We start from the raw sequence: 15,307 nt of genomic DNA on the forward strand, positions 1-15,307 counted from the left end.
AAACAAAGAAAATTGCTAGAAAACTGTGTGCATCATAATCTTTCAAACCAGAAAAATGTGCTCCCGCATCCAATAGAACATCAACAGAATTTTTTTCCTGTAATGTATAGAAATGCCAAGTTGTTTTTTGAATATTGTGGATAGGTAAAATGTATATGTAATTAATGGTAATTCTACTTAACTATTAGACAGTGGGCCAGGAACACATTTATGGATTCTGGGGATGTTTACTGTGATTCTTTGATTGGGAGAGTGGACACTGTAGCCAAAAAAATAAAGAAAAAAGAACACAGAAGTACAAGGCAAAGGTGAATGACACTTCTCTTAGCAACATCTACATTGAAATCAAATTTTAATTCAGTCCACTCTGCTTTTTGAAGAAGCTTTTTTCAGCTCCCAAATCTCGATTTCTTGACACAGTCTGCTATGAGAATACTCAGAAGGTGTCTTCTTAAAAAACAAACCTATTTTTAGCAGTGGAGCTGCTCTTAGAAGCTATGTCTGCATGGGACTGATAACCAATCACTATCTTTGGAGGATCCTAACCTTTCCTTGTATACCCTCCCTATGCGCGTAACAGCTTCCCTGCTTTCCCATTCAGTAATTTGTATTGCCATCTTATCACCTTTAGCTCTAACATTAACAACAGCACCACATACATCATCACTGTAGTCATCAAAAGATTCTCCAAGAAGGCACAGCAGTGTCTCTAGCTAAAAGCAATCAAGGTCACTTGGTCTCTGTTGTTTGTTCAATGTAATTAGCTATGTTCTCCCTGTTTGTTTTTCTCATCTTCCCATATGGGCTCAATTCTGTCCTTAAAAGTGAGTAGTCACAGCCAGGCATTAACTTACTAGACAACTGGATATGGTTGTACGTGGCCCAAAAGTCTTTAACAGTATCAAACTTAGAGATCAGCCACAGGTTTGCTTGCCAAGTTTTGCTTTCATCATTTTTAAAAAACCAGAGCACCCAGACAGGTACAGTGGCTCATGCCTGTAATCCCAGCACTTTGGGAGGTCGAGGCAGGCAGATCGTGAGATCAGGCGTTCGAGCGGCCTGACCAATATGGTGAAACCCCATCTCTACTAAAAATACATGGTGTGTGCCTGTAGTCCCAGCTACTCAGGAGGCTGAGGCAGGAGAATTGCTTGAACCTGGGAGGTGGAGATTGCAGTGAGCAGACATTGGTGCCACTGCACTCCAGCCTGGACAATAGAGTGAGACTCCATCTCAAAAAAAAAAAAAAATACAATACAAATACAAAAATTAGCTGGACATGCTGACATGCACCAGTAGTTCCAGCTACTCCAGAGGTTCAGGCATGAGACACTTGAACCCGGGAGGCAGAGGTTGCAGTGAGCTGAGATCACACCACTGCACTCCAACCTGGGCGACAGAGCAAGACTCCACCTCAAAAAAAAAAAAAAACAGAAAGAAAGAAAAAGAAAAGGAAAAACCAGAGTGCCCAACTGTTCTGTAGAGGATGTTTAATGTAGTGCTCTGGATTAGCACCCTCCTGAGTAGATTCTGTTTTCTGCTCTTCTGCAGTTGGGGGATTACAAGTAGGGGCGGTTTCCGGTTCCACAGTTGTCTTCTCTGATCAATCTCTCTCTTCATTTTCAGTCTGTGTCCTTACAGGTCAGGCAGTGCCTCTTGTAGGCAGTATATACTTGGGTCTTATTATTTTTTACCCATTCAATTACTCTACACTTTTGTGGTGGTTGTTGTTCTGTGAGATGGAGTCTCCCTCTGTCTCCAGGCTGGAATGCAGTGGCCCGATCTCGGCTCACTGCAACCTCCACCTCCCGGGTTCAAGTGATTCTCCTGCCTCAGCCTCCTGAGTAGCTAGGATTATAGGCGCCCGCCACCACGCCTGGCTAATTTTTGTATTTTTAGTAGAGACAGGGTTTTACCGTGTGGACCAGGATGGTCTTGAACTCCTGACCTCAAGTGATCTGCCCGCTTTGGCCTCCCAAAGTGCTGGGATTACAGGCGTGAGCCATGGCACCCGGCCTCTATTCAATTACTCTACACTTTTAATTGGAGGAATTAATCCATTTACATTAAAATCCATTTAATCCATTTACATTTACTGATAGATATGAACTTATTCTTTTCAATTTGTTAATTGTTTCAAGTTGTTTTGTAAATCTTTTGTTCACTTCTCCTGCTCTTGTTTTCTTCCTTGTGGTTTGATGACCTTCCATAGTGGTATGCTTTGATTCTTTTCTTTTTATCTTTTGTGTATCTATTACCAGCTTTTGCTGTGTGGTTTCCCTGAGGCTTACATAAGACATCTTATACTTATAACAGATTTATTTATGCTTAGAACAGCTTGATTTTGATTGTATACACAAACGCACCACTTTTACTTCCCTTCCATGTTTTATGGTTTTGATTTCACACTGTATATCTTTTTATAATATATTCCATAGCTAATTATTGTAGCTTTTAAAAATAATGTTGCCTTTTGACCTTTATAATACAGACATAATCTATCCACCCATTATAGTATTAGAGTATTTTGTATTTGACAACATACCTACTTTTACCAGTGACTTTTATACTTTCACATGACTTTATGATACTAATTAGCATCCTTGTCCTTCAGCTTAAAGGACTGCCTTTAGCATTTTTTGTAATGCAGAACTGGTGTAATAAATTCTCTCAGATTTTGCCTGAGAAAGTTTTTATCATTCCCTTGAATTTGAAAGACAAGATTGTCTGAATGTAGTATTCTTAATTGGCAGTCTTTTTCTTTTAGGATTTTGAATATATTATTCCATTCAGTTCTGGATTGCAAGGTTTCTGCTGAGAAGTCCACTGACTGATTTACAGATCCTCTGTATGTCATAATTTGTTTTTATTCGTGCTGCTTTTAACACTATCTCTTTGACTTTGTTGACAATTTGACTATGATATGCTGTGGATCTCCTTAGGTTTGTCTTATTTATTATCCTTATAGGGTTTTTTAATCTGTCTTTCTAATTTATTTTATAGACTTAGGAAGTTTTCTGCCATTATTTCTTTGAATATGTTTTGTGTTCCTTTCTCTCTTTTACTTCTGGCACACCAATTATGCATAAGTCATTCCTCTTGACGGTGTTTGGTAAGTCTCTTAAGCTGTCCTCACTCTTTTTCATTTGTTTTTCCTTTTGCTCCTCAGATTGGATGATATCCAGTAATCGGTTTTCAAGTTCACTGATCCTTTCTTCTGCTTAACCTAGTCTACTACTGCTATTGAACCCCCCCATTGGATTGCTCAGTTCAGCTATAGCATTCTTCAGATCTTTAATTTTGGTTTAGTACTTTTTTATACTTTCTAACTCTTTGTTGAAGATCTTTGTTTGTTCTTGCATTGCTGTCTTGATCACTGTGAGCACCTTTATGATTGTTATTTTGAATTTCCTGTCAGGTAAATCATAAAACTCCACTATATTTGGGTCAGTTTTTTGAAGACACGTCTTGTTCTATTGTTTGGAATATATTCCCCTATTTCTTTTTTCTTTTTTTTTCTTTCTTTCTTTTTTTTAACAGTCTCTGTTTTAATTTTCGCCAGTGCAGTATATTCCCCTATTTCTTATTTTACTTAATTCTCTGTGTTGGTTTCTGCACATTAGATAAGGCGCCTACCTCTCCATCTTGGTAGACTAAACTTCTATTTAGAAGGTTCTCATCAGTGAATCCAGCCAGAGATTTTAAGATGTCTCTCTAATCCTTGTGTTTGTCCACATTGCTATTTCTGTTTTTGATTGTCATTGACATGGTTTGGCTGTGTCTCCACCCAAATCTCATCTTGAATTCCCATGTATTGTGGGAGGGACCTGGTGGGAGGTAATTTAATCACTGGAGCAGGTCTTTCCCATGCTGTTCTCATGAAGTGAATTAGCCTCACGAGATCTGATGGTTATATAAAAATGGGAGTTTCCCTACACAAGCTCTCTTCTCGTCTTCTGCTATGTGAGATGTGCCTTTCACACTCTACCATGATTATGAGGTCTTCCCAGCCACATCAAACTATAAGTCCAGTAAATCTCTTTCTTTTGTAAATTGTCCAGTTTCAGCTACGTCTTTATCAACAGTATGAAAATGGTCTAATACAGTAAAACGGTACTGGGATTGGGGCTCTGCTGAAAAGATACCTGAAAATATGGAAGCGACTTTGGAACTGGGTTACAGGCAGACGTTGAAACAGTTTGGAGGACTCGGAAGAAGAAGGGAAAGTTTGGAGCTCCCCAGAGACTTATTGAATGGCTTTGACCAAAATACTGATAATGACATGGACAGTGAAATCCAGGCGGAGGTGGCCTCAGATGGAGATGAGGAACTTGTTGAGAACTGGAACAAAGGTGACTCTTGCTATGTTTTAGCAAAGAGACTGGTGGCATTTTGCCCCTGTCCTAGAGATTTGTGGAACTTCGAACTTAAGAGACATGATTTAGGGAATCTGGTGGAAGAAATTTCTAAGTAGCAAAGCATTCAAGAAGTGGCTTGAGTGCTGTCAAAGGCATTCAGTTTTGAAAGAGAAACAGGGCATAAAAGCTTGGAAAATGTGCAGCCTGGCAATGCCATAGAACAGAAAATACCATTTTCTGAGGAGAAATTTAAGCTGGTTGCAGAAATTTGCATAAATAAGTAGGAGCTGAATGTTAATCACAAAGACAATGAGGAAAATGTCTCCAGGGCATGTCAGAGGTCTTCATGGAAGCCCCTCCCATCATAGGCCTGGAGACCTAGGAGGAAAAAGTGGTTTCCCAAGCTGGGCCCAGGGTCCCCATACTGTGTGCAGCCTAGGGAGTTGGTGCCCTGCATCTCAGCCACTATAGCCACTCCAGCCATGGCCAACATAGAGCTTGGGCCATGGCTTCAGAGGGTGCAAGCCCCAAGCCTTGGCAGCTTCCATGTGGTGTTGAGCCTACATGTACACAGAAGTTAAGAATTGGGGTTTAGGAACCTCTGCTTAGATTTCAGAAGATGTATGGAAATGCCTGGATGCCCAGGCAGAAGTTTGCTGCAGAGGCGGGGCTCTCATGGAGAACCTCTGCTAGGGCAGTGCAGAAGGGAAGCCCTATACAAAGTCCCCACTGTGGCACTGCCTAGTGGAGCTGTGAGAAGAGCGCCATCAACCTCCAGACCCCAGAATAGTAGATCCACTGACAGCTTCCACCATGCACCTAGAAAAGCAGCAGACATTCAATGCCAGCCTATTAAGGCAACCAGGAGGGAGGCTGTACCTTCAAAGGTACGGGGCAGAGCTGCCCACGACCATGGGAGCCCACCTCTTGCATCAGTGTGATCTGGATGTGAGACCTGGAGTCAAAGGATATCATTTTGGAGCTTTAAGATTTGACTGCCCTGCTGGATTCTGGACTTTCATGGCCTGTTGCCCCTTTGTTTTGGCCAATTTCTCCCATTTGGAATGGTTGTATTTGCCCAATGCCTGTACCTTCACCTGTACCTCCATTGTATCTAGGAGGTAACTACCTTGCTTTTGATTTTACAGGCTCGTAGGTGGAAGGGACTTGCCTTGTCTCAGATGAAACTTTGGACTGTGGACTTTTGAGTTAATGCTGAAATGATTTAAGACTTTGACAGGCTGTTGGGAAAGCATGATTAGTTTTGAAATGTGAGGACATGAGGTTTGGGAGCGGCCAGGGGTAGAATGATATGATTTGGCTCTGTCCCCATCCAGATCTCATCTTGAATACTGACATGTTGTGGGAGGGACCCAATGCAAGGTAACTGAATCATTGGAGCAGGTCTTTCCCATGCTGTTCTCATGAGAGTGATTAAGACTCATGAGATCAGATGATTGTATAAAAATGGGAGTTTCCCAGAACAAGCTCTCTTCTCTTGTCTGCCACCATGTAAGATATGCCTTTCACCTTCCACCATGTTTGTGAGGCCTCCCCCAGCCACATAGAACTGTAAGCCCAATAAACCTCTTTTTTTTTTTAATTGCCCAGTCTCGGGTATGTCTTTATCAGCAGTGTGAAAACGGACTAATACAGTCCACTGAAACTTAGGATGTAGCATGTCTTGTAAGTATCCCAAGACCAGTTTGAGAGAAGCCAGACCCTTAACATATAGCTGGAAAGCTTGGGGGATTGGTGTGAGTTCCAAATCTTTCTCACAGTGAGGCTGGGTGCAGGTGTCTGTATCCCACTCTGTCTAGACTAATCCAGGAGAAGATTGGTGGCAAGCACCTTCTGATCCTGGAGAGAGAGCTTCTGAGAATAGGCCCATTATACATCCACCTGTTTGTTTTCTATGGCCTTGGGTCACTCCAAATGACAAAGTTCTCTGAACTTCCAGAGGAAGTTTGTTCAGGAAACAGTCCCTTGGGTGGGAGCTATGGAAGTTGTGGCACGTGCTGCATGGCCAAATTCCTCCAAGAAAGACTGGATAGACCTGAATTTATCTCTGTGGCTAGCCAGGGAGATAAATGCCAAGCTCTGGCTTCAGCTAATGGAGGGCTACTGTTTGCTTGCCTCACTGGCTCCCTGATGTAAATTTATTAGAGGCCAAGCTGTCAAGTAGCCACTAAGTGTGGGTGTGGTAAGCCCCTTATGAAGAGAAAGGGAGAGCAGCATGTTCCTGCTTCTTTTCTGCACTGCCCCGAGGGGTTATGGCCCCTGGAAGTATTTGGAAGCCCATTTAAAATCACCTCTTTGTTCTGGGATCAGAGAAGACTCACACATGTTTATGTCCTTCTGTTCCCAGAGCTATTAGGTTTAGGATGGAGTCCTTTAAGAGGTAGCTTTAACAATTGTGGCTGTCAGTGTGTGTCCTAAACCCCTTCTGGTGGAGAAACAGGGAGTTGCATTTTTTTTAGGCCCTTTCTCTGCTCCACTCCAGAGGGATGAAGTCCCTGATGGTGTTTGCACGCATGTTTAAAGAGACTATCTTTTTCTTGCTATCTGGGGAGATGTGTATCATGCTAGTGTCACCTGCTCCAAGAGCCATGAGATTAATGATACAGTCTTTTAGGTGGATGTGGTAAAAGTTGGGATCCTTAGTATGGACGCAAACTCCTCCAGACTGGCGGTGAGTTACTAATTGGCTGTCTCTCTAAATCTACAATGCAAGTTAGTTTGAAGCCAGGCCACTTGCCTGCTTGGCAGCCACCGAAAGAGTGTTTGAGGGTAAGAGCAGGCAATCGAGGGCTGCGGGTTTTTTAATGCCTCTCCGTGCACTGCTCCTGGGGGATGAAATACCTGGAGGTGTCTGGATACCCATATAAGACCACCACTTTATTTCCTATAGCCTGGGAGCACACGCGTGTGTCTAATCCCCACTGTGTGTAAAACGACAGGGAAGCATGAGGTCAAGGCCTTATATGTGAGGTCCAGATGCTCTTCTCCACGAGGAGAAACTGGGCATTGGAGACTCCTTTTCCAGTTTTATGGCATAGTGCCCAGGGTGAGGTCTGTGCCCAAGTGTGCCTTGGCGTCTCCTACCTGTTTTATGTTGTTTTCTTAGTTGCTCAGTGGGTGGGCATCTCTCAACTGGTCTCTGACTTTCTCTCAGAGGGAACTGATCCATGGATAGAGGTTTATTTGGTGCATCTGTGGGTGGAGGGAGAGTCAGGAGCTTCTGTTTGCCATGCTGGTGGTGTCACTCTTAGGACTATAGTTTTAAACCTGAACCTTTGGCTTTACTTGAGTCAAAGCCAGTGCTCAGTTGTTGAAATATGCTACAGTCTCACAGCACATCCAGAAAAACATCTGCTTTCAATGGCCTCTGGACTGTTTTGTACCTAGTGGCTGAAGTCTCTTTCTCTCCCTTTCTTTTCTGTCATTTTAAAATCATTTCACTTTTTAAATATTTTTCTTTGCTTTTTTATTCTTTTTTTATGCTTTCCCTCCTTTCTGTTATCCTCTTTCTTCTGTGTCTCCTCCTTCTGTCATTTGTATTTTCTTTTATGGAGACAATTCTAAGAAATAATGTTTAAAACAAGCAACTTTGGCTCTAACGTTACCACTGTAGCTAGCATGAATTGGGAGCATGCTAAGTGCCACCATTATCTCATTTGTCCCCATTGTGACCCAGTGAAATAGCTGTAAGTAATATTTTCATGTCAAAGGAGAAAACGGAAGCTTGAATTATCATCTGGAATCTTGAAGTTAATCATTCCACAGAGTCATGATGGCATCTTGGGTCCCCTGGTACAAGAGACAGCTTCGTGTTTCTCTATCCTCCTGGGCGTGAGCATTCTCAGTATTCTCTTCCATGGTGCGTATTTACTGTTAAAGAAATTGGCTCCGCCGGGCGCAGTGGCTCAAGCCTGTAATCCCAGCACTTTGGGAGGCCGAGGCGGGTGGATCACGAGGTCAAGAGGTTGAGACCATCCTGGTCAACATGGTGAAACCCCGTCTCTACTAAAAATACAAAAAATTAGCTGGGCCTGCTGGCACGTGCCTGTAATCCCAGCTACTCAGGAGGCTGAGGCAGGAGAATTGCCTGAACCCAGGAGGCGGAGGTTGCGGTGAGCCGAGATCGCGCCATTGCACTCCAGCCTGGGTAAAGAAAGAAATTGGCTCAAGACCATCTCACGCTGAGTCCAATGGGCTCAAGTATTTACCCTGTGGTAATTTCTTCAGTTCCTAAATGCATATATTTATCCTTTTAAAAGGCCTCTCATTGGTTCCCTGACCTATTAACTAAGAGTTATTAAGTTATTAAGCTTCTACCAAGTGGAAGCTCCCATAATTTCACCCCATCCCTTAGCTAAGATACTAAACTAGAAGCAACCATATGATCCAGCAATTGTGTTTCTTGGTATTTATCCACTTGAACTGAAAACTCATGCCCAGACAAAAACCTACATATGAATGGTTATAGCCGCCTTAATTATAATTGCCAAAACTTGGAAGTAATCAAGATATTCTTCAATAGATGAGTGGATAAATGAGCTGTGGTACCTCCAGACAATGCAATATTATTTAGTGCTAATTAGATACCTGCACAGTACAGGTGGAAGAGGAAGTCTATAAAGATTCAGGGGTCTGACCTATCAACAAAAGTTTTTTCCTATTATTTTATTTTATTTTTATTTATTTATTTTTTTTGAGACGGAGTTTCACTCATGTTACCCAGGTTGGAGTGCAATAGCGCTATCTTGGCTCACAGCAACCTCCGCCTCCTGGGTTCAGGCAATTCTCCTGCCTCAGCCTCCTGAGTAGCTGGGATTACAGGCACGCGCCACCATGCCCACCTAATTTTTTGTATTTTTAGTAGAGACGGGGTTTCACCATGTTGACCAGGATGGTCTCGATCTCTTGACCTCGTGATCCACCCGCCTCGGCCTCCCAAAGTGCTGGGATTACAGGCTTGAGCCACCGCGCCCGGACTTATTATTTTATTATACACATTTCAAACATACAGAAAGTTGAAATGGTTTTACAGTGAACTTCTGAGTATTCACCACCTAGATGTTTATTTTGTTTTAATTGTACTTTAGGTTCTGGGGTACATGTGCTGATCAGGCAAGATTGTTGCCCAGGTACATGCTTGGCCAGGTGGTTTGCTTCCTCCATCCCCCCGTCACCTGTAACTGGCATTTCTCCCCATGTTATCCCTCCCAGCCTCCCCACCCCCCACTGTCCCTCCCTTAGGATCCCCAGCAACCCCAGTGTGTAATGCTCCTCTGCCTGCACCACCTAGATTTTTATTGAGAATTTTTAAATTTAAAAAAAGTTTAATTTTTATTTCAATAGGTTTTTGGGGAATAGGTAGTGTTTTAGTGTTTGGTTACATGAATAAGTTATCTAGTGGTGACTTCTGGGATTTCGGTGCACCCATCACACAAGCAGTTTTCACTGCCCCCAGTGTGTAGTCTTTTATCCCTAGCCACCCTGTCCCCTGAGTCCCCAAAGTCCAATGTATGCTTCTTATGCCTTTGCGCCCTGATAGCTTAGCTCCCACATATGAATACATACAATGTTTGGTTTTTCATTCTTGAGTTACTTCACTTAGAATAATAGTCACCAATTCCATTCAGTTTGCTGTGAATGCCGTTATTTCATTCTTTTTTATCACTGAGTAGTATTCCACGGTATGTGTATATATACACATGGCACATTTCCTTTATCCACTCATTGATTGATGGACATCTAGGCTGGTCACATATTTTTGCAATTGCAAATTGTGCTGCTATAAACATGTATGTTCAAGTATCTTTTTCACATAATGACTTCTTTTCCTCTGGGTAGATACCCAATAGGGATTACTGGATCAAATGGTAGTTCTATTTTTAATTCTTTAAGGAGTCCCCACGCTGTTTTCCAGAGTTGTACTATTTTACATTCCCACCAACAGTGTAAAAGTGTTCTCTTTCCACTGCTTGCAGGCCAACATCTATTATTTTTTTATTTTTGATTATGGCCATTCTTGCAGGACTGAGGTGGCATCACATTGAGGCTTTGATTTGCATTCCCCTGATAATTAGTGATACTGAGCATTTTTCCATTTGTTTGGTGGCCATTTGTATACCTTGTTTTGAGAATTATCTGTATATGTCCTTAGCCCTCTTTTTGATGGGATCGTTTGTTCTCTTGCTAGTTTGTTTGAGTTTGTTGTAGATTCTGGATATTAGTGCTTTGTCAGATGTATAGATTGTAAAGATTTTCTCCCACTCTGTGGGTTGCTGGTTAACTCTCCTGATTATTTCTCTTGCTGTGCAGAAGCTTTTTAGTTTAATTAAGTCTCATCTATTTATCTTTGTTTTTGCTGCGTTTGCTTTCAGTTTCTTGGTCATGAAATCTTTGCCTAAGCCAGTATCTAGAAGGGATCTTCCAAAGTTATCTTCTAGAATCTTTATGGTTTCAGGTCTTAGATTTCAGTCTTTGATCCATCTTGTGCTGATTTTTGTACAGGGTGAGAGATGAGGATTCAGTTTCATTCTCCTACATGTGACTTGCCAATTATCCCAGCACCATTTGTTGAATAGGGTGCCCTTTCCCCACTTTATGTTTTTGTTTGCTTTGTCAAAGATCAGTTGGCTATAAGTATTTGGGTTTATTTCTGGGTTCTCTATTCCAGGTTCTCTCTATACCAGGGTCATGCTATTTTGGAGACGATAGCTTTTTAGTATAGTTTGAAGTCAGGTAATGTGATGCCTCCAGATTTGTTCTCTTTGCTTAGTCTTGCTCTTGCCACCTAGATTTTATAATTAACATGCTACTACACTTGCTTTATTTATCTGATGAAGTGTTTAGGGGTACAAGAATCTGGGACATGTCACGATAACCTCTCTAAAATAAAAAACAAGTTGTTTCATGTCGCATTCCCCACCACTAAAAAAAAAGAAGGAGTGCCTAGTCATCTGTTTTGGATTTGGGAGACTGCATGTACTGCTCTTAGGAGTGCTACTACTTATTTTTTGGGTAACTTGGAAGGCTTACAGTTTCAACGGAGTTCAGAGAAAAAAGACGGCTCAACAGTAAATCTAGGTAGCACTGCAAGCTGCCTTACTCTTCAGACTATGCAACCAACAGAATCCATGGCACTGCTGGTATCCATGGTGAATATGTTGATCCATAGTAAAGACATGTGTAGGGTCTCTGGAAAATGCCAATACAAAACACAAAACTAGAGCAGAAAGGTCCTTTATATTTTGAAGCAAAATCCCATCTTTGGTGGCATAAACTACATGCTTTTTTTTAAAGCAGCCCCTGCTTTTTTTTAAAGCAGTCTAAGTGCCTGACTGAACGGCTATGTAAGTTTTGCTGCCCATGAAGAACTGGCATTTTAGACCTACCAAGTTATGTCAGCCAAATGTAGCAGCAATCCATCATAGTATAGAAATGGTTAAAAATCCGGACCAAGCAGAGCCAGGGAAAATGCTACATGCACAGGACTTCTAGTTCACACATCACCTAGCTCTGCGTCATCAATGCATAAACATCAACGCACACCTAAAATCTTGCTGAGGGCACGGGAAGTATTTCTACAGCCAGCTGATGGAGGAGAAAAAAATCTCGGTCTCAGTTCACACCTGGGTTGTATACACTATGTCAGTACAAACTGAAAATGGACTTCTGCTGCACTATAGCCCCACTTGGGGATGGATCTAAATGTCGGTTGTGAGGGACAGTCCTTCTAGCGGACAGAGCTGAGAGCTACAAATTTGATTATTTACTTTGTAATGCAAGAAGAAATAAGAAGGATATACATGGACTCCTGAGTATTGGCAAATAGGTTGGTTGGTAGGTCAGGGCCTGGAAGGAACCAATTGGGAAGATCAGAGAGGAAAAACTTGTCTAGAGAAGAAGCAAGTGACAGACCCATTGAAGAGGGCACAACGTGGGCATAGATCTCATGCTCCCGCCCACCAGAGAATATGAAAGTCAGAGGAGACACCAAACAACCAGGATGACTAATCCCATGGATGTCAGATAGCCACTGTCCTCGACCACCCAATCTGCTTATCCATTAGGTCCAATAATGAAGTCCCAACCATAACAGGAAGAGAGGCTGTGAATGGAAGGACCCAACAATATGGGCTTCCACTTATTAAGGCTGCCATTGAATACCCAACCTGCAAAGTGTTAACAACCTGCCATGGATCCTTTGACAGAACAGCAAAACCTAAGATCAGCCAAACATTGGGCAGCACGTTGATTACGTCAGACTCCTCCCACCCTGGAGGGGGCAATGATTCAGCTGCACTGGAATAGATACTCCCATACGGCTTTGATATGCCTGCCTGCCATGTCTGACAGCATCACCATTCAGAGGCCTACCATGTACCTTATTGATTATACAGATCCCCATATATTATCGGTAAAAATCAAGGGTTCCATTTTACAGAGCAAAGTGTACAATAATCAATGCATGACCAAAGGATTCATTATTTCTATCGATTAGGGCATCATCTGAAAAAAAATTACCTACTTATGATGATGGAATTGCTTATTAAAGGTTCGACTCAGGTGCAAACTCAGAGCAAAGACCTCTGTGAAGTCGGGACATCGTCCACCAAAACCAAGTACATAAATTAAACAAATAGTGCTGCTATGCCCCCAGTAACTAAAAGAAACAGGTCTACATGGTCGTTTGACCCTCTCACCATTACTCCCAGTGGATTCTCAGTGGTGTACTTACAGAATCTGTGCTTCTTGTCCCTGCACCTTTAGGTTTTATAGAATTCAGAGGTCCTGATATCCAGAGGAGCACTGCTTCACTACAGGAAATGGGAAGCGTCTCCGTGAGGCGGAAACGGTGACTACTGCCTCTGCACTGGGATCCTCGTGCCAGTGACCTAGCAGGCAAAGAAGGGAGTCAGCAGACTTGCGGGAGGTAATCAAATGTAATTATCTTCAGGAGTAGCGTTTCTTGCCTTATAATGAGAACAGAGAGAATCTGGAATACAGGGATTCACTGAGGGTCTCTGGGTACTTCTGTGCAAGGTGATACTGGTCAATAGCCAATTTTAGCAATCACAGCCCAGTAAGGACAAGGAAGCTAAGAGCTCAGGTCCCTCAAGGGTGGAGATGGCATGCCACCAAGCAAGCAATCTAGAGGAAATTCAGTGCGGGGCAAGGAAATCTAGAGGGAAATCTAGAATAGGTGCTGGAGAAGCTAGATGATGACTACCAATGACAGCCTCAGATTCAGCTGCAGCAGTGAAGATTGCAGCTTGTTACACGAAGCCTTTGTACTACGCTCCTTTTTGGAGTGATTGCAGCTGCCAACACTTAGAAGACTCAGTGACAAACTGCTCTTAACCTATGCAGAGAATGGACTGAATCAGATGCTGCTTATGTTCTGCCTCTCCCCCGCTCGGTCTTACTTCTGTCGCCATTTACAGCTGTAGCTGTGGTGAGCAGCTACATGTTTAAAGGGGTGAAGAGTTCCAATACTGACCCCATATTTCCTCAGGCATATCATTGGCCTGCTGTGGCATTTTTCTGGTACTGAAGAAGTGGCATACCCACAGGAGTTTCCTGGGCATGGATGCATGCACAGCTCAAGTGCAGGGGAGATCACACCACCCAAGGCAACCCTCAATGGGAGACGTGAGCCAATGACAAGTGCTTCCGCCTATTGATTCCGTGGGTCGCTTCCCAAATGAACTACCTGAATGCAAGCTCTTTCCTCAGCCTCTGCTTTCCAGGGTAACCCAGGCTAAGAAAGAAGCCAATGAATGTCCACACAGCTCTTGCAAATAAGACATAAAATGCTGCAGAGCTGAGCGCCATGGCTCATGCCTGTAATCCCAACAGGAGGCTGAGGTGAGAGGTTGGCTGACCCCAGGAGTTCAAGTTCAACACAGTGAAACCCCATCTCTACACAAAACAAAATTTAAAAATCGGCCAGGCATGGTGGTGCACGCTTGTAGTCCCAGCTATTCGGGAGGCTGAGGCAGGAGGATGGCTTGAACCCAGGAGGTTGAGGTTGCAGTGAGCTATGATTGTCACACTGCACTTCAGCCTGGGTGACAAAGTGAAGCCCTGTCTCATAAATAAATAAAAATAATAAATAAAATGCTGCAGAAAACCAATAAAAACTTTCATTCTGCAAACGTGCTGGTTTCAAGGGTAACAGAAAATATAATTTTTGACTCATTCTAGCCAATTCTTCTATTATTATAAGCCAAAAGTTAAGATAAATATATTCCTTTACAAATTCTTCCTCACCAAAAGCTATCAAAGAGAAACTACCAAAGGAAAGAGAGTATATTTTGCATTTCTTTTCTATTGCTGCTGCAACAAATTACCACAAACTTGGTGGCTTAAAACATAATTGATTATCTTACAGTTCTACAGGTTCCAAGTTCAGCACAGCTCTCATTGGGCCAAAATCAAGCTGCCAGCAGACATGATTCCCTTCTGCAGACTCTGGGGGAGAATCTGCTCTCTTGACTTTTCACATCCTGACGGCTTCCCGCATTCCTTGGCTTATGATGCCTCCCCCGATCCTCAAAACCAGCAACAGGAGATCTGGTTCTTTTGCCATCATGTTACTCTGACCTCTCTTCAGTCTTCTTCTACTTTTAAAGACACTTGCAAGTATACCAGGCCCACCCAGAGAAGCCAGTATAACCTCTCTATCATAAAATCACCAAATTAGCAACCTTAAGTTTAGCTACAATCTTAATTTCCCTTTGCCATGTAATGTCACATACTCATGGGTTCCAAGGATTAAGACACAGACAAGGGCCAGGCGTGGTGGCTCAAGCCTGGAATCCCAGCACTTTGGGAGGCCAAGGTGGGTGGATCACGAGGTCAAGAGATCGAGACCATCCTGGTCAACATGGTGAAACCCCATCTTTACTAAAAATACAAAACATTAGCTGGGC

General features: G+C 42.7%; 1 pseudogene; it reads right to left on the minus strand.

Annotated features, from left to right (window-relative positions):
• Positions 1–451: 451 nt before the first annotated feature.
• The window catches only part of LOC108311053, a 27,874-nt pseudogene continuing 13,018 nt past the window's right edge, over positions 452–15,307 (minus strand).

The sequence above is a fragment of the Cebus imitator genome, unplaced genomic scaffold, assembly GCF_001604975.1.
Source record: "Cebus imitator isolate Cc_AM_T3 unplaced genomic scaffold, Cebus_imitator-1.0 Scaffold111, whole genome shotgun sequence".
NCBI lineage: Eukaryota > Metazoa > Chordata > Mammalia > Primates > Cebidae > Cebus > Cebus imitator.